The sequence below is a fragment of the Mirounga angustirostris genome, unplaced genomic scaffold (assembly GCF_029215605.1).
Source record: "Mirounga angustirostris isolate CCGP_5_RB_7025 unplaced genomic scaffold, mMirAng1.0.hap1 SCAF_1, whole genome shotgun sequence".
In the NCBI taxonomy this organism is placed as follows: domain Eukaryota; kingdom Metazoa; phylum Chordata; class Mammalia; order Carnivora; family Phocidae; genus Mirounga; species Mirounga angustirostris.
The window spans coordinates 72,755,401-72,774,989 of record NW_026991709.1 but is presented as its reverse complement, the minus strand read 5'-3'; the positions used below and the strand labels follow the sequence as shown (position 1 = coordinate 72,774,989).

Genomic DNA, 19,589 nt, shown 5'->3' with positions numbered 1-19,589 from the left:
CATCTGGGAGAAAAGCCTGAGGAAAGGGATCACATGGAATTCATCTGTCTTCCAGTCCCGGAAACTCAGGGGCCTTGGCAGGGGGCTGCTTAGCACAAGCAGGAACGGCCCCCGGCTGAGGATGCTCAGGCCTCCACCCAGAACGGGGCTGAGAGCCGACGTGGGCAGCCCCTGTCAAGTGCCTGGGGCTGCAGAGCTTACCAAGTACTTCCACCTCCAGTACCTGCTGGGGTCCTCATAGCCACCCATGAAGTTGCCTAAATTGGAATCATTATTGTCATCATTTTACAAAACAAGAAACCGAGGCTCAGGGCAAAGAGAGAAACGTTTTATCTCTGCAGCATCTAGAGGAGGTAGATCTGGTCGTTGGTATCAGGAACTTGCTCAGGACTTCCCCTCTGCCCTCCGAAGGGGACACCGAGAGCTTCTTCACCTGAAGACTTCCTCACGTCACTTTAAGGACGTCCTTTTTCCTCCTGCCGATTTCCACTCTTGATGAAGCGGGCCCGTGGCGTGTTCACCCCCCAAATCCTCAAAGACTGCTCCCCACAGCTATAAAAAATAAAACATGATAGAGCTAGAGAGGCAGGAGGAAACGGCACCCCGGAAACCAAGAGAGCACCCAGAGGAGGGAGGAGGCTGCTTCGGCGGCACGGAGCTGCTGGCCCCGCTGAGGAGGGAGGCGTGCCCACCAGAGGCGGTAGGAGTCGTGCCCTGCATGTTCGATCCGTCACTTTTGAGCAGGTTCGAGGCGATAGCAAGGACCTGGCAAGGGTCAGATCCAAAAAGGCAAGGCAACCGGAGCTGGGAGAGCAAAGGCCAGGTCAGGTGGAGCGAGAGTGGGTGTGGAGAGTGAGATCAGGAAGCCTGAGGGTGGTGGGGCTCCCTTCTGTGCTGTTTGTGTGGGTCTGAGGACAGGTGTGGTGGTCACAGGGGCCCCCGCAGGGTGGGGCGCTCCTGGCCGCAGTTTCCTTTTCTGGCTGACTCAGGGGTGACACTGGGCTCCTTTGCTTGCCCGCACATGAACTGAAAGGCTTCTGATTCTCCTTCTCTAGACCAGCGGGGGCTGGGTCACATCCAGACTCCCAGCACGGCAGCTGTCCCTGTGCTGTGTCCTTTGCCCACCCCCACCCCCCATCCAGCAAGAAGAGCAGTTCACTCCTGTGGTACTACTGGGGAAACTGAGGCATGTGGCAGTAAAGTACTTTCCTAAGTCTCACAATTCTTAAGTGCAAGAGTCCAGTCCTACCTGGCTGCACATCTCAGAAAGTTTCTCTGCATTGTGCCACTTCCCAAGCTTACAGTGAAGCTCCACCCAGAGCATTAAGCCCCTGGGGTCGTTTTCTTTAAAAAGTTCACCACGGATATGTCAACAGAGAACTAAAAGGGACCAGTGATACGGGAAGGTTCTATCTCTTTCCCTAGCCCAAAGAGAATAAACACTAACGCCGAGGGCAGTGGTGCAGAAAGCCGTTTGCCCAAATGTCCTTGCCAGAGACAAACAGATAAACCTTTCTGCAAGTTTGGTTACATATTAACTCAGCACCCAAGGGCGCTATCCCATACGAGCAAGACAAAGTCCTTGCCTTTAGCTTTGAACTGAGCAAAAAGGAGGCCCAGCAAGCATCCAGCCACTTTCCGGCCATACTGAGGAGTGGCCAGAGCCCCCAGAGCTGAGGTCCGTCCCCCTCCATCGTGGAGTTGCATTCGGGCACAGCATACGCATGCACACTGCTGGCCTGGATGAGCAAAGAGAGCTCAAGCCTCGTGTCAAGCTGCAAGTCTCCTGAGCCTCAGGAGAACTGAAATCACACCCCGTGCCTGCTCTGCACTGTGCCTCCCTCTGCCCACACCCATATGGTGTCACCCACTCTCCCCTCTGGTCTCACCCACTGGGACCAGGCAGAGCCCAGAGGCATGGTTGCCTGCTTTGGATGAGAGCCACCTCTCCCATATGTATCAGTTTCTGCTATCTCTCCTGTCACCCACAGGCTGGCTGAGAGCCACAGCGCCCTGAGCCTGTGACCACTGTGACCGGTAGACACAGTGGGATGGTCACAGGGGAGCAGGGCAGCGACACATCTCACTGGAGCTGAAGGAGGGCTTCGGCCATTTCCTAAACATGCTGACATCTCAATTCTCAGCCTAGGTGCCAACTTGCCTTTCCAACTGGGTGGTAAAAATAAATGACATATCTGGAAGCCTACTTCCGCTCCTTCACTAATCCCCCACTACTCCGTGTTATGTTAAAATCCTAAGAAGTAGAACACTGGTGTTCTAACCCACCTATCAGAGCAGATGAGCAATAAAAAGAAAAACCAATAAACAAACAGACCAAAAAATGATGTCTTCCTCTTAGGCAGTTAACAGTGTAGGCAGGACTATAACTTTCAGGCTGATAACCCCAACACAGGCCTGGAAGCTAAAGTAAACCAGATGATGGGCCCCAAAGAAACTAAACAGGCAGCAGGACCTCTCCTGTCTATACTCACCAAGCAAGTCATGCGACTGTCTGCAAATACACTCTCACTCCAGTCACTCTCGCTAGACCTCGGGACTAAAGGCCACCCCAATTCCCCCACCCTCTTTCATGTCTCAAAGGCTCCATCGAGAAGGCCCTTCTCTTCCCTCACCTGGCTCATGCCCACATAAGCTCAATGCCACCCCCTCGGTGAAGCCTCTTCTGACCTACCCAGCCCTGAACTTCCATCAGAACTGATTATCGCTCACCCTTACCATCTCCTATTTTGAGCATAGCTATTTGATAGCACTTACCACATTTTGTTGTACTTAGTTCCTTTAAAAATCAGACTTTTAGGAGACTGCAAATTTTTTTCTAAACAGGAATGATATTGTATGAATCTCAAGCCTGCCTTATAACAGCTGCTCAGCAAATGTTTATTGAATGGTCCAGTGAATGACAGGATAAAATACCTTTATAATTACAAAGTACAGTTGATCTTTGAACAATGGAGGAGTTAGGCACTGCCTCCCCTCGAAGACAAAAATCTGAGTATAAGTTTTGACTCCCCCAAATCTTAAGTACTAATAGTCTTACTGTTGACCGGAAGCCTTACCGATGACACAAACAGTCGATCTACACATATTCTGTGTGTTATATCTGTTACATACTGTATTCTTACAATAAAGTAAGCTGAAGGAAGAAAATGTTATTAAGAAAATCATAAGGGGGCGCCTGGGTGGCTCAGTTGGTTAAGCGACTGCCTTCGGCTCAGGTCATGATCCCGGAGTCCTGGGATCGAGTCCCACGTCGGGCTCCCTGCTCAGCGGGGAGTCTGCTTCTCCCTCTGACCCTATCCCCTCTCATGATGTTTCTCTCTCTCTCTCTCTCAAATAAATAAATAAATAATTTAAAAAAAAAAGAAAATCATAAGAGAAAATACATTTACAGTACGGTACTGTATCTACTGAAACAAAAATCTGCATATATGCGGAACCATGCTGTTTAAACCCGTGTTATTCCAGGGTCAACTGTACTTTATGTGCTCTCCCAGCATCCCCCCATGGGAAAGAACAAATATCATTATCCCCATTTTATAGATGAGAGCAAGGCCAGGCCACAAGGCTCAGTCTCACTCAACTAATGTTTATTGTATACAAGCTTCAGTCTAGAGTTGGGTTTCTCAAACTGTAACGTGCACACGAATTTCCTGGGGAGTTTGGTCAAATGCAGATTCAGTCTGTCTAGCATGGAACCCAAGATTCTGCATTTCTAACAAGCTCCAGGTGACTCCCATGCTGCTGGTGCAAGAGTCTCACTTGAGTCTCACCTACCTAGCCGCAGGGCAGCTGAGAGAAAAAAAACCCATCCAATTAGCTTGAGTACAGAGCAGGATCTAAAGTCTTCTTTAAGAGCTTAGGAAGGAGAAAGGATAGAAAGCATTATGCCCATTTTACAGCTGGGGAAGCCAAGGGTCGGAGAGACATGACTTCTCCAAGGTCTAATCCAACCCTTGGAGGCCAGTTTGGTGCTGCCTTGAGTGGCTCCCACTGCATTGCATGCCAGGAAGCTTCAGAGATGAAGGCACCCGTCCCTCGCTCAGGAAGACGACAGGGGAGACACAAGTGCACGGGGAACTCTAACACAAAGTTGACTGAGAGAAGAGCGTCCAGAAGCAGGTGAACACGTGCCAGCCAGATTTTACCCCCCAAAATGTGCCACATCTTTGTTTTCTCCCCACAGCCCAATTAGACTGCAGATGGGGGTCTTCTTCCATCAACCCAATCCCTTTAAAAGAAAGAAAGAAAGAGGGGGGGGGGGGGAAACAGTGGCTTTAGGATTTTTCTTTTAAGCCCTGAACCTCTTCAGTGGAAAGTGCTGCCCTTCCGACCTGTTGATGTAATTGCCATAATTGAAGATTCCAGGCCCCCATGTGGGTGGACAGGGCCCCATTCATCCATCGGGTCAGCGAAGTGTAAACCTGCTGAGTCCTTCAGATGCCCCGGCCCTCCGCCTCCCCCTCCCACCCCCCTTCAGCCCTGCAGGCTGGGCTCCCCGCGACGCCAGGGCAGCCAGGCGCAGGCTACTCCCTCTCTTGCTCTGGGAACGGTGCCTAATTAAGGGGTCTGTTCTCATCTCCATGGGGCCCGACTTAAGGCCTCCTGACAGTAATGAGAGCCACACGTGTGGGGGTGGGGGACGGAAAGGCCAGCCCCCCTGCCGTCTTAGCACCCTATTAAACAGCAAGTCACATACACACGCGCGCGCGCACGCACGCACATTGCAATTCTGCAGTAATCACCATCCTATCTTCAGAGCTCCCGGAGCTGCTCCAGTTCTGAAAGAGGAAGGAACCGAAGAGAAGAAATAACTTGCCCAAGGGCATATGGTGACGCTGGACTCCGGTGTCCTTTTGCACCTCGCAGCACAGACTTCCCCTTCGAGGGTGGGGCTCTCTACTGCAGCCCCAGGGGAGCAGATATGAGGGAGGAGGGGGGGAGACAGACTCCCAACTCGATATTCTGGAGCAGCCAGTTTCAGAGGGCTGGCCAGCCGCAGAGCAGAAAGGAGCAGTTAGCTGGGGCTGGGGCTGTTGGCGGCTCCGAGACACCCTTTGATCCTCCGACAAAGGCAACCTCAGAGTGGGACATTCATGGCTGCAGGTGGATCCGTGCCTAATCCCGGTCCTCCTGGTGTGAAAAGGAGCCGGTCTTGGTAGCCCTCTCCTGCATTCTTTGTGTCCCGGTCTAAGCTCCGCCCCGGCCCCCTCCCCCACGCCCTCTCTCCCTGCCCACTCTGCCCCTGGAGCCCCAGAGCACCCGAACACGCTGCTCGGCAACCCATTCCTTCCGCCTCCCGGACGGAGGAACTTGGCACAGAACCCAGCACATAGTTGGTTCTCAGTAAATACTCATGAAATCTAATAAAAGTCGATGTTTGCTCCAATTCTAAATCATGTTAGGGCGTGGCTTTAATTGAAGCTTTGCTTAGAGAGGGAGCCCTGAGGTGGGGTAAAGCAGAAATGCCGAAAATCATGTGGAAGAAACGTCAAAGACACTGGCTCATTAATAAAGACAGTGAATGAACGGGACAGAATATTCCGTTGTGGTTAACTCCAAATCCATGGCACAGTAGTGAATCCCAAGAAAAAAAGCCAGCAACATCCTGGGTACTAACAATAGAATCTGGAGACCCAGGGTTCTTCCCGAAGCCCCCTCCCAGCATCTCTACTCCCATGTTTCCTCTTTCCACCTCCCAAGCCTCTGTGAACACTAGGTATGGACTGATGGATCCTACCACTTGTATCATGTGACACTCCTGCCCAAAAGCCTTCAACGGCTCCTTATTCCCTCTGCGTGAAATCTGCACTGGACCTCCTCAGTCTGGCTCAGCCTTAACTCAGTACCACAATTTTCCACTGTTCTCTAGAGCACTTCTTCCCTTTTAATTGGGTTGGTCCCCTCCCCCAGCCCAGACAGTGTAGGAGAGGGGGTGGGGTAAAGATGACATTTGGGGCCAGAAAACCCAGGTGTGAGTCCCAGATCCAACCCATTGGAACTCTCTGAACCTAGTTTCCCGTGGCTAAAACAGGGAGGATAATAATAGGCACTCGTGGGCTTGGTGTGAAGATTAAGGGGTATAATGGATGTTAAAATACTTTACAAATTGTAAAGGGCTAAAGGAATGACAATTGTTCATATCTACTCACAGTTATTCCCACCTCCAACACTGCCTCTGATCTCCTGACTCTTGGGCTCGGTCACACCCAACTCAGGCCCTGTCACCTGTAGAGAATTGTCCTGCTGACTTAAGTTCTTGCTGGAGTCCTAGCTCTCAAGGCCTCACCCCCAAAGTGTCTTGATTTGTTCACTCTGTCTTGCACATGTTAGCCTTAGAACTCCAAGCATTTGGTTATTCCCTTGTAGGTAATATCATACAAAAATTTAGGTTGCTTACAATTAAAAAACAAATACGCTTATAATAGCAAAGCTCAAGAAACAAATGGAGGGGAAAATCCCAAACGTCACTGAGGAAAGAAAGGTGCAATTATGGTAGACAGCCAGGTTAGCGGGCTGCTGCAGTAGGGTACCCTGGGGAGTAAACCTGATTTTCTCTTCTTCATGCTGCTATGAGAAGGGACTTAAACGCTGCAGCCCACAAAAGGGGAGGCTTGGGGTGGAACTTTCCCAGCTCTCTTCCTGGGGAGGAGGGTAGCTAATGAGATTGGTGAGCACCACATTTACCAGGAGGTGGTCACTGAATCAGGGGGCACTGTGATGCAGTCCTTACCTTTTGCACCTTGGTCTCATGCCTGTTCTCTGCCCCCTCCCAGACTTCTGTCCTCAGCCACCTGCACAGGGACTCACCCCTCGATGCCCACCACCACCACCACCAAGCAGGACGGTTGCCAGTCTCCTGCTGCTACCACTCTCCCAGCTTTCTAGAAGCAAGCTCACAGTCTTTCCTTGCAGTAGCTTAAACACGTGGACTCAGGGTCTGCTTGGGCGAACAGGCAGGTCCCAAAGTCTAGCACAGGGAAGAAGCCAGAAGTCTCACCTCACTCCCCAATACAGAGGTTAAAGAGAACCTGCAGTTTTGGAAGCCTACCTCCTCATGAATTGCCCTGATACCTGATGCGCCTTTGGCTAGTGGTCCTTGAGCCTGTTTTCAATCTCCCCGAAAGAGGAGAAGAGGTGGTTTCAGAGACCTTTACTTCCCACAAGCACCAAGGTAAACTCTGAGCTCTTGAAGAGCCAAGGTATCATCATCTGATACACAAATGGAACCAAGGCTGAAGTGAAAGAGTTAATATGTCCTGATACAAGGGACATTGAGTGGCCCAGTGGCTGGGGTTCTCAATGATGGTTTAGCAGAAGATGCAAAAAGGACCTTTTTTGTTTTGTAATGACACATAAGAAAAGCTAAGGTCAGGTTTAATTTATAATTCAATGTAAAGGAACTAAACTCATGTAATGCAAACCTATTTCTTTGTGTTGAGTCTATCAGATACAAGGACAGGGCTAAATTCATTCTCGATCATGTGTTTGGCAAGACACAAATAGCAGATAATTTAGAATTAAACTCATTTGCTCCCATATACTACGGAAATAAAAATGGGCATGACCCTTTGATAAACAGTTTGGCAATATGTTCTCAGGTGCTAAGTTGGAGAATGTCTGCTTTAGGATGTGTCAGGCCAGTACATAAAACAGCATGGTTCCAATGCCATCTGGAGCCGGTGCTCAGACAAGCGAATATGGAAGTCTGACCTTGGGAGAGAGGCCCAGAGTTCCATGTACTTATAAATTCATTTATAACTGAGACCTAGAGTTGACCAAAGGACAGCCTATGACATCTTTTTGTCAAATGCAAGGATTGGGTCCTATGTGCCATAACCAATTTTGTCTCAAAACATTTGGGAATCTGGGGCGCCTGGGTGGCTCAGTGGGTTAAGCGTCTGCCTCCGGCTCAGGTCATGACCCCAGGGTCCTGGGATTGAGCCCACAATGGGCTTGCGCAGTGGGGAGCCTGCTTCTCCCTCTGCCCCTCCCCCCAGCTTGTGCACGCACTAGCTCTAAATAAATAAATAAAGTAAATAAGTAAATAAACAAATAAATAAATAAAATCTTAAAAAAAAAGTTTGGGAATCTGCTTTCTTTCGATGTCTCTCCCTGTCTTTTCTTTTTTTTAAAAAATTTTTATTTATTTATTTGACAGAGAGAGACAGTGAGACAGGGAACACAAGCAGGGGGAGTGGGAGAGGGAGAAGCAGGCTCCCCCAGAGCAGGGAGCCCAATGCGGGGCTCGATCCCAGGACCCTGGGACCATGACCTGAGCCGAAGGCAGATGCTTAACAACTGAGCCACCCAGGCGCCCCTCTCCCTGTCTTTTCTAAAGAAAGCCTTCATGTAAGGAAGTTGGAAGGCACAGGACAATTCCAAGGAGACCACTGGGGTGAACTGTTTCTCTTACCCACCCTGCCGCTGCCTGCCTGGGGAGGACTGACACTCCCCCTGGAGGCTCCTCTCCAGGTAATCTTCAGCCCAGGAGAGCGAGCCCCACTTCCCCTGGACCACTGGTTGATCTCTTCTTCCCCAGAACTTTCTCAGCCCCCTGGACAGACTTCTCCTCAGGCACAAGTCACACTAGCAACACTAACTGCGACATGGTCTTTATTTCCCCAACACATCACACAGTGCTTGGCCTGTAATGAACGAATTCAGAAAATGTCCAATTAATGAATGGATAAGTGAATGAATGAGGGAGCAAATGCATGAATTTAATGTCACCACAGAGTAATTACCTCCCCTTCAGTTTCCCCTAGTTCTTCCAACCCAAACTTGAGGAGACCACGACTTGCTGTTGGAGACCATTCCCCGTTCTCCTGGTCTTTGTGGTAATCTGTCAGAGACACTGACTGGGAAGCCAGCAGCAGTGAATGAAAGCAGTTCCGCAGATACAACCTAAGGGAAGCCCCCGGTCATCTGCTGAAACCCAGGGAAGATGGTTTTCCCCACCAGATTTGTGGCTCAAAGATTCCCACATTATTGTTGCTGTGGTACCTATGCTGGACAAATGGCACTAGAAACTTCTCTTTCCTGCAGCAAAGCCCTGGTCAGCCAGGTCGGATTTGGGGGAGGGAGAGGGGTGGTGGTGATGGTTTGGTCTTCTCCACACCTACGGGGGGCTGGAAATCCAGTTTGGGAGGTTAACGGTGGATTTTGAATTAAAATACAGTAAGCCTTTCATTCCTTCCAACTCCCATCTTCTGTTCTTGAAGCTGTAAAGAAAGGCCCCCTCGCCCTCCTGCAAGACTGCCGGAGGCTTAGAACCTTAAGCTGCTGTCATTGGCTGGAGCTCTGTGAGAGTCATCAGTTAGGTGTTTAGAACAGTACGATGTAGGCGGGGCTTGTTGGAAGGTGTCACCGAGGGAAGGCCAAGCAAGCCAGGACCATGAGACCAGCTGGGGCTATGAGGTCATTTGGCCCAACAGGGAGGCAGCTTTGTTTTCTTAGCCATGACATTCGATGCCCCACCAGTTATTCAATAACCCGAAGTGAGGTGGGTCCTACAAATTCCTGAATCTCCTTGGGGATGGTGGAGGAGGGGCTATGCTTGCCTGATCAAGGGCACCCAGGAGAAGCCAGAGCTGGCCACCTGCCCCCAGGAAGATGGCCAGGGAATCAAAACTCAAGAAGAATATTCAGAACCAAGTAGTATCCCTTCTGCAGAGGGATGAAGAGTGATTCTGCCTCCCATTTAATCCAGACAAGCAAGGCCAGCTCCTAGAGAGGAAAGTGAGACTCATCTGCAGACCCAACTGGCGTTCAAATTCTCAAGTCAAATGAAGCAGCCAATTCTCAGCAAATTTGCCTTAAAAAAAAGAGATGAGGGCTAGGAGTGAAGTTTTTGGTTTGTTGCGGGGTGGGGGAGGGGAAGTCATTTGCTTTTTGATTTGTCTATTTTACTATCCAATATATGCACACCTATGACCCAATATACAAAGACTTTTTAGAGCTTTAAATACATGAAGTATTTTGATGAGAGACTGTAATTAATGCTTCAAAAGAGTAAATTCAAGCCAAACATATTTTCCCGTGAACACTTCATAGAGGTTAAAGGAAAAAGAGGTTGTAGATTTTTCCTTTTAAGCATAACATTGGGGGTAGGGTGATGTATTCCTTCCCTAGGGCTGCCCTCACAAAGTACCACAGACTGGGGTGGCTTAAGACAACAGAAATGTAGGGGCGCCTGGGTGGCTCAGTCGGTGAAGCATCTGCCTTCAGCTCAGATCATGATCCTGGGATTGGGTCCTGGGATCCAGCCCCAGGTCAGGCTCCTTGCTCAGCAGGGAGTCTGCTTTTCCCTCTGCCGCTCCCCCTGCTTATGCTCTTTCTCTCTCTCTCTCTGACAAATACCTAAATAAAATCTTAAAAAAAAAAAAGACAAGAGAAATGTATTGTCTCACAGTTCTGGGTGCTGAAGGTCTGAGATGAAGGAGTCAACAGAGCCACGCTCCCTCTGAAATCTACAGGGGAGAATCCTGGCTTGCCTCCCTCGCTTCTGGTGCCTACCTCAGCACTGCTTGGCTTCTGAGTCCATCACTCTCACCTCTGCCTACATCATCACATGACTATCATTGCCCTGTGTGTCTGTGTGTGTCTTCTTCTCTTGTAAGGACACCAGTCATAGTGGATTAAGGGCCCACCCTACTCTATCCAGCATGACCTCATTTTAGCTAATCACATCCGCAACCTCCCTTCAACAAACCAACAAACCTCTAACAATCCACATTTCCAAATACGGTCACATTCTGAAGTACTAGGGGTTAGCACTTTGCCACCTTTCTTAAGGGGACACAGTTTAACCCGTTACAGGGGATGACCCCCAAGAGCCGTAACCAACCCAGCTCATAAAGGGAACACATGGAGCTCACAGCATCCACAGAGCTCCAGTCGGTCCTGGGAAGGCCCTTCGCTACGGAGACATCTGTGATTCTTCCCAAAGAGGGAAACAAGCCATTCATTCTTCAATCCTTTCAGCAGATAGTTACTAAGCACCTACTCCGTGCCCTCCATGTGCTGGCCGTGGGTGAGAGATGTAAGACGAGGTCCCAGTTATGGGAGAAGAATATGAGGAGTAAGACACAGTGTAGTTTTGTAGTTTTTGGTTCAACTGTCCCCAGCCCACCACACAGTGTGAGCAGTTTGAGGGCCGGGTGCCCTGTCCCAGGCAGCCTCTGCAGCAGGCCCCCACATGCTCATAATTATTTGTGGAATTGGCTTGCGAGGAGCCTTTGGAAAGAGAAAAACAAGGATATAAGTGGTTAACGCAGAACATGCTACAGGGTAGAGGAGACAAAGTCCAAAAGTCAGGGAGGCATAAGGGAAGAATCATATGATTTTCGTGTTGGGAAGGATTTCTGAGAGTCTCTAAGTTGGTGGTTTTCAAACTTAAACACAAAACCAATGGAACACTTTATTTGAACAAAATCATATGAAGACCGTGGAATGTGTGAACAAGCAAAAGCCAGATCGTTCTGGTAGAAGGATCAGAGGGCTTACAGGAGCCCCTCCTGCCCAGCATCACCTCCACATTCAGACCCTGCACTCCCTGGGAAGGAAACACCTCCCAAGGCATTGGTTGAAAACCATTAGACTACTGATGGGGAAACCGAGGCCCGGAGAGGCAGCAATGAATATCATCTGTAGGGACGTACACCATGAGTCTACAGCAGAGGCAGGACTAGAACCCGGATTCTTCTCTGACTTCTAGAACAAAGCTTTCTGTACTACCTCATGCCCTTAGCACAGATTAGACAAAAAGATGAAGTTTCACACTCTGGTCTCCTTTCTTATCCAGACAGACCCTCCTTTCCTGCAGCCTCCTCCTTGTCCCCACACTGCATATTTCTACAGGACATAACCAGCACCAGCCTCTGGAGGCAGGAGAAGGGGCTCAGTCCCTTTCTGGGTCTCTTCCAGCCCAGTGATACTGTAGCTACTACCTGTCACCCTGACAAAGCCTTCTAAACTACCTGGGACTTACCTCACTCCCAACACAGTCCTTCTCTCCCTCTGCAGAGGAGAAAAATCAAGGTTCACAAGACACAAATGGGGAGAATTCCTGCACAAGTCTGCTCTGAACCCCGCGTCTTCTATTCCACATAAATGACAGAGACAGAGTGAGTTGGAGAGCTGCAGAGACTTCCACAAGGATAGTCCTACCCATATTGGGACCGCTTAGAAATCCATACCTGAAGAACAACACCTGATGCCCACGTTTCTTAGCACAACCAAGTCAACCCTGGGAGAACATTCCAACCAAGCAGGGTCTCCTCATGAGATGTCTTGTCCACGTGTGAAGTCACCTTGGCCGCCATCCTTTTGAAATGACTCTTCAAAGACTCACTGCAACCTGCAAGGAGGTTGCCTCCGGAGTCACCTACCTGACAGCCAAAGAAAAGCCAGTAGTTTAGAGAATTCTCCAGAGACAGTGCCCCTAGGAGTACCGAGTACGGATGAGCTTCGATGTGTGAATTCAAGACCTCTAAGTTCAAGTCTTGACTCTGCCACTTACTCCCAAGTGACTTGGGACCGGTCTCTTGATTACTTGTGAGTCTGTTTGACCTCTGGAAGTTGGGGGTTTACTCAAAATTTATTCAACAAACCCTCACTGAGCACCTACCACGTGCCAGGTGCAGTACAGAGCTGTAGTAAATTCTGCCCCGCCCTACTTCACAGGCTGTGGTGAGGAACAGACCTGCAGGAAAATGTGGCTCACCAGTGGCGGTGTCATGTAAATGTTGTTTCTACTCTAAGACTCCTATGGAGTGGGAAACAGGGAAACATGTATTTCTTTATTTCTTTTCCTTTTTTTTTTTTTTAAGTTTTTATTATTTATTTGTCAGAGAGCGCACAAGCTGGGGGAGCAGCAGACAGAGGCAGAACCAGGCTCCCCGCTGAGCAAGGAGCCCAATTTGGGGCTCGATCCCAGGACCCTGGGATCATGACCTGAGCCGAAGGCATCCCGAGACATGTATTTTTTTGGCATCTCCTTTACTCTTCCAGGCCTCATTCTCTCATTTTATGCCCCCAAAATGTGATTGGATCTCATGTTTTTCACGATTTTCCATCACACCAACTCATTCTGAAGGCTGAGTTGGCACCTGAAAAACCATGATCCATGTAAATCGGCATTCTTTAATTTCCCTTAAAGAACAGTGAATGGGGGCGCCCGGGTGGCTCAGTTGGTTGAGCGACTGCCTTCGGCTCAGGTCATGATCCTGGAGTCCCGGGATCGAGTCCCGCATCGGGCTCCCTGCTCGGCGGGGAGTCTGCTTCTCCCTCTGCCCCTCCCCCCTCTCATGTGCTCTCTCTCATTCTCTCTCTCTGAAATAAATAAATAAAATCTTAAAAAAAAAAAAAAAAGAACAGTGAATGGCAGGGCGCCTGGGTGGCTCAGTCGGTTAAGCGTCTGCCTTTGGTTCCAGCCATGATCCCAGGGTCCTGGGATCGAGCCCTGCGTGCTTCTCCCTCTCCCTCTGCTGTTCCCCCTGTTCGTGCTCTCTTTCTGTCAAATAAGAAAATAAATAATCAATCTTTAAAAAAAAAAAACAACAGTGAATGGCATGTACTTTCCCTTATTCACCCCATATCTGCAGCAGAGCCAGGCACTTAGTAGAATCTCAGTAAATCTGCTGAATGAATGCATGAATGGGAAATTTTGCCCCCAGAGAGGAGACCTAGTAAAATTAGAATTAAGAGGAGGAAACTTCTCCTAGAGTCTATTTTACCCGATAGTCTCCCAAAGGATCAGCATCCTCTCCGATACTCTCCTGACGACCGTGAATGACCCGAGGTGGCGCCTTCCCTCTCTTCCGGTTCCTGGCAGGAAGACCCTTCGGGCTAGGGGACATTGTGTGTCGTCTAGCAGCCAGGGCCGACTCCAGTCTTCTGACAGCTTCCTGTTGCACTAGTCACACAAAGGGGGCGGGCGATGCGGGTGTCCCCCGCCACCCTCACGCTCACAGCTGGGGCCAAGGGGAATATTTTCATTCAGCCATTCTCCCCCTTCCTTTTTTCTTTTAAGCTTCTTCTAGTGATAAAAGCTGAAGAAAATTGGAATTGGCAGCTCTGTGGTCTTCACTCAATAGGAAAAGTACTAGAGATCATGTGAACCACACTTTTGAAAACTCAGAAAAAAATCTAATCTTGCCTCAATAAAAATGACATCATGTCACCGTAAGCGGCAGGGGGGAAAGGCTTGAAGGTTGCTGGCAGTGGCCCAGCAGAGTTCAGGGGTTCTGTTGGCTGCGCTGAATTCCCACGGGAAAGGTAGCCAAGACTGCTGCTTCCCAGGTGAGCCTCTGAGGCGCAGGAGGAGTGGGGAGGAACAAGAAAGCCCCCCGAAACCTCACTGTCATCTCTCACATTGCTGTGATCACAGCGCAGGGGCTGGCGTCCCCTGTGCCCCCACCTGCCTTTCTTCCCAGTGTAGCTTTGGGCGGCGCCCCTCCCTCTGGTCGGCTTTGCGGGAGAGACAATCCCAATGACAGCACATCTCCCTGTGAGGGCACAGACCCGCAGCCACAGAGGGCAGTGACAAATGCCCCAATTCCACTCTAGCGTGGGGTCTTGGCAAACTTACCCTTAGGGGGCCTGAACCAAAGACAATAATAGAAATGGCATGGAGGCCGCCTTAGCCCTGAGAAGGACATTGCTGGGGGCTGCATTTCACGGTGCCTCAGTTTACCTTCAACTGGTCATCACTTTCTGCTATCAGCCGTTGACTGTTCATTAGCAGTCCCCGGATTGGTAATAGAAGGGATGAGTAAGAGTGCCTGCCCTCAAGATGGGGCCTGGGGGCTGGGGGCCACAGATGGAAGGGTGACTTTTCAGGATCTACCTTTCTGTACTGCTTGGAATTTTTAACCATATGCATTTTTTTTTAAGATTCTATGTATTTGTTTGATAGAGAGAGAGTGAGAGAGAGAGCACAGGCAGGGGGAGTGGCAGGCAGAGGGAGAGGGAGAAGCAGACCCGCCACCAAGCAGGGAGCCTGACATGGGGCTTGATCTCAGGACCCCAGGATCATGACCTGAGCTGAAGGCAGACGCTCAACCGACTGAGCCACCCAGGCACCCAACCATATGCATTTTTTAAAGATAAAATCAATCACTAGATAAAGAGAAATCTCTTAGTAGCAAATGAACCCTCGGTGACATCTACCTCTCCCTGCACCCCTCACCTGACTTCTCAAACTATGTTTTTACAGTACCTCTCTACAGGTACGGAGGAGCCCAATGAGAGCAAATCTGGAATTTCCATCTGACTTGAAGAGTTAGCCAGAGGGAGAGGCAGAAACATTATTTCTATATTAAAGGAAATATGAACATATGTGGAGTATAATGCAAAATATACTTACATGATTACGAAGAAACATAATTGCTTCATTCTTAAGGTATGCCATATACCAACAGACCAGCTAACAGGCTGCCGAGGCACTTGGGGCCGGTCCTGGTGTCTAAGGGGCCCTGAGACTACGGACGCGTCTGTGGTCTCTGTCTCCAGGGGCTGCACACATGAAGCAGACCTGGTTAGTGTCCCACACCGAGAGAGGTGTTCAGGGGCGCCTGGGTGGCTCAGTCGTTGGGCGTCTGCCTTCGGCTCAGGTCATGATCCCAGGGTCCTGGGATAGAGCCCCGCATCGGGCTCCCTGCTTAGTGGGAAGCCTGCTTCTCCCTCCCCCACTCCCCCTGTTTGTGTTCCCTCTCTCACTGTGTCTCTCTCTCTGTCAAATAAATAAATAAAATCTTAAAAAAAAAAAAAAAAGAAGAGGGAGGTGTTCAGAGAGCGGGGCTGGAGGTGGCAGAGCTGCATCCTTGGAAGATGGGAAGGATCTTGGGAAGATGGGAGGTGGTGGGTGGGCCTGAGCAGAAGCTTGGCCCGGGGGCAGAGAGAGTCCTGCTGTGCAGAGAGATGGAAGGTGGACCCAGGTGACAGAAGGCTCCCAGGACAGGCCACAGTGCCTGGACTCAACGTGGCCAGCCAGCACTTCTCAGACGTGGGCCTGAAACCCCACTTCAAGGCCAGGGAGGGAGGATATGCCCCCTGGGGGTTCTGGAGGTAGCCCGAAGCTGCTGGCCACAAGGAGCCCCTTCCTGACAGTGGTAGTTCTATCTTCAAAATATATCCGCAGTGCAACCACCTCCTGGATGAATGTTATGGTTTCCTACCTGTGGTCTCCTGGACTCCCTCCTTGCCCACCATAGGGCAGCCAAGGTGATCTTTTAGTAACATGAAGCACAGTCTGTGATCCCCATGGCTCCAGCCTCCCTCACAGCCCACAGCCCCAAGCCTGCAGCATCTGGCCAGTCACTCTCTGCAGCCTCTCCCCCTTCTCTCCCCTTTGCATTTTGCTCACTTTGCACCAGCCCCACCAGCCCCACCAGCCCCACCAGCCCCTCCGGCCTCCTCACTCTCCTAGGGCCCATCGCTAGGCGTGGTCCTGCCTCAGAGCCTTTGCACTGGCGCTTTCTCCTCTTTAGAAAGCTTCCCCCTAGATATTCAAATGCTGGTTCCCTCCCCTGCTTCCAGTCTTCCCTCAGAGGCCTTCCCTGATCATGCAATTTACACCTGCTGCTCCCGCACTGCCTCTCTCCCCTCCCCTACTTGACATATCTCTCTAGTACTTGTCACCCATTAATATGCTACCTACCCCACTCCATGTATTTTGCTTGTCTCTCTCTCCATCGAAAATGTAGGCTCCAAAGGAGTATGGATTTCTTATTTCTGTTTTATCACATGTAACATCATGCAATTCCTCCTTAAGGAGAGTTCCAATTGATAAATGTAAAAAGAATGAGGGAGATCAAAAATCACTATTAGCTTGCTACAGTAGTAATTGCCACAGGCAAGATCCTTTGATAGAGTCTAAATTTGGAGAAACAGTATATTTGCAGAATCTTGAAGTATCAGCCCCAAAACATGTAGGGAAGAGGGAGGGGGAAAGTATAACGTTACAGTGGACAACCCTGGCAGAAACTAACTTGCCCTCATAATCATGGTTAACAGCGGCAGTGAAGGGGCGCCTGGGTGGCTCAGTTGGTTAAGCGACTGCCTTCGGCTCAGGTCATGATCCTGGAGTCCCGGGATCGAGTCCCGCATCGGGCTCCCTGCTCGGCGGGGAGTCTGCTTCTCCCTCTGATCCTCCTCCCTCTCATGCTCTCTGTCTCTCATTCTCTCTGTCTCAAATAAATAAATAAAATCTTTAAAAAAAAAAAAAAAACAGCGGCAGTGAAATAGGGCAGCATCATGTCACCCCTTCCCTGCTGCCCCGGGAAGGGCACATCACCTTGACACATACACCCCAAAAGCGCAGCTCCCCGACATAGACGTGAGAAGACATCACACAGACCCCAGGAGGACATTTTGTAAAAACAACTGGTCAGTACTCTTAAAAGCATCATGAAAACAAGGAAAGACTTTGGAACTGTCACAGAGAGAAGTAGACTGAGGACACCAGACAACTCAATGTGCCTGGAATCCTGGATGAGATCCTGGAAAAGAAAAAAAATAAAATAAAATAAAACTAATAGAAAAAAATAATGAAATGGGAAGGAAGTCAGTCATTTATAGCACTGGACCAAGATTATTTGCTCAGTTTTGATGACTGCTCCATGGTTAGGTAGGATGATGAACACAGGGAAAGCTGGTGAAGGGTATGAGGGCTTTCTTAGTATTGTTGCAACTTTTCTGTAAGTCTAAAACTATCTCAAAAAAAAAAAAATGTAAACGGCCATCAGGGGCAAAAGTAGCAATCTTTTTTCACTCAACTCTAGGCTTCAGGGCAGAAAGAAGGGAAAATAAGTCTAGGACCTATTATTGCAAGTGCAACTGTGATAAACCAGGTGTCATCGAGGGAGCGGCTCCTCCTTAGCTGCCCTGGTCCGGTCTGTCACCGAGGCTTGTCGGGTCTCTCCAACTCTTGAATCCACCCTCTCGGGGGGAAATAGTGCCCCTAAAGAACCATCCAGAAACTCCCTTCTAAACGACTGACGTGGAGGGACCAGACAGGTGGGAAGACAAGGGATGCATGTGACCTGGAAAACAAGGGGAAACGCCTCAACCCTATCAGCAAGTGAAAGGAAAAATCTATAAAACTCAAATGCCTCATCTTGGTCATTTGACATGGTCTTTATTCTGTGAGAGAAAGCAATGGGCCCCACACAGGGTATCAAAGACTAAGATCTCCTGTTATCTCCAGTTTTTGCTCAAAGAATTCAACATATTTGGGTGGGTTTTTTTTTTTTTCAATCTCCCCCTTTCGTTTATTGTCTCAGGGTAAACACTTGTGATTCATAAATGCCTCAAGAGTGAATCAGTATTCTCCTGTTCAAACCAGCAGAGGCCACATCAAACAATAGCCCACAAGGTATTATTAATCATTAAATAGGCACATAGGAGAACACTCAGGCAAGGGACCCAGTTTTCTTTTCTTTCTTGTCTTTTTTTAAGAAAATAACAAAGAGCAAAGCTTGACTTTGACCTATTCGGGGGGGTGGGGGGAGGGAAGTGTTTTGGGGTTTTTTTGTTGTTGTTGTTCTTCTTCTTCCATAAAAGACTTAGTCAAATACAAGTATGTCAGGTGGGGGAAAAGCTCCTTCCTTTGGGGTCTTCCTTCTGCCATTAAACAAGGGCCTGGATTTCAAACTACAGCACTTGCTTTCTTTGCATACACATGCCCAAGACACACGGATGTCGTCGGCCATGGTGGCTGGTGCAAGGGTTGCTGGTGGCATTGCTATGAAAGCCCACAGCCTGGTGCAGACCGGAAGGTGGACAGACGTATTTGGCTGCTCTACAGAAGAGGAGACCAAGTCCTGTCACACATACTGTAAGCAACCGTCCGACCAAAATAAAAATAAAAATAAAAATAAATAAAGGGAGGGTCAGAGGGAGGCCCTCTGACCCTCCCTTCTCCTAGATACCCCGAATAAGGTCCTCTAGGCTCAACAATGGGGCTCCTCCCTTTATGGAAGGTAGATCAATGGCATCACCTTCCAGAGACATAGAAGTGCTAAGACATCAGGGACTAAGAATAATATTCCTCCTCAAGAAGCATCTCTGATGAAAAGACTGCTGACTGGCCAGAGGAACAACGGAGAACATGTCACCACAGGCCACAGAAGTAGGATGGCCACGAGTCCCAAATTACACCAAGTGTCCCGACCTGATTGTGAACAACACTACCTTTCACTCTCCATAAACTATATGGTCATCTACAAGCACCCCTGGGGCAGGAAAGGCCTCAGACGCTCATCTTTCCACCAATCGTATCTCACGTAAGTGGGACTGGATCCAGCGAGGGCCTGCCCGGGTTTGCTCCTGCGCATTAAGTGCCCCTCTGCAGCGCTTCCCATTCCTCCCTGCGGGGCTGGGCCCTCCCACACATCCTGCGCGCCAGGCCCACGCTGATGCCCTTGCCTGCATCCAGAACTCTCCCTTCTGTGGGCCTGAGGCTTGTTTCCATTACTCAAAGCAGGGCTACTTGTGTGGTAGAGACCCTCTTCTCTGGAAAAGGAGAAGGAGCCAGATATTCATTTATTTATTTTATTATTTTATTT

General features: G+C 49.5%; 1 long non-coding RNA gene across 1 annotated transcript in view; it reads right to left on the bottom strand.

Annotated features, from left to right (window-relative positions):
* Positions 1-254: 254 nt before the first annotated feature.
* Positions 255-19,589, bottom strand: part of LOC135362782 (uncharacterized) — a 28,524-nt gene continuing 9,189 nt past the window's right edge. Inside the window, exon 4 of the long non-coding RNA XR_010407989.1 lies at positions 255-552. This is a non-coding gene — a long non-coding RNA (uncharacterized LOC135362782). The remainder of the gene's footprint in view (positions 553-19,589) is intronic.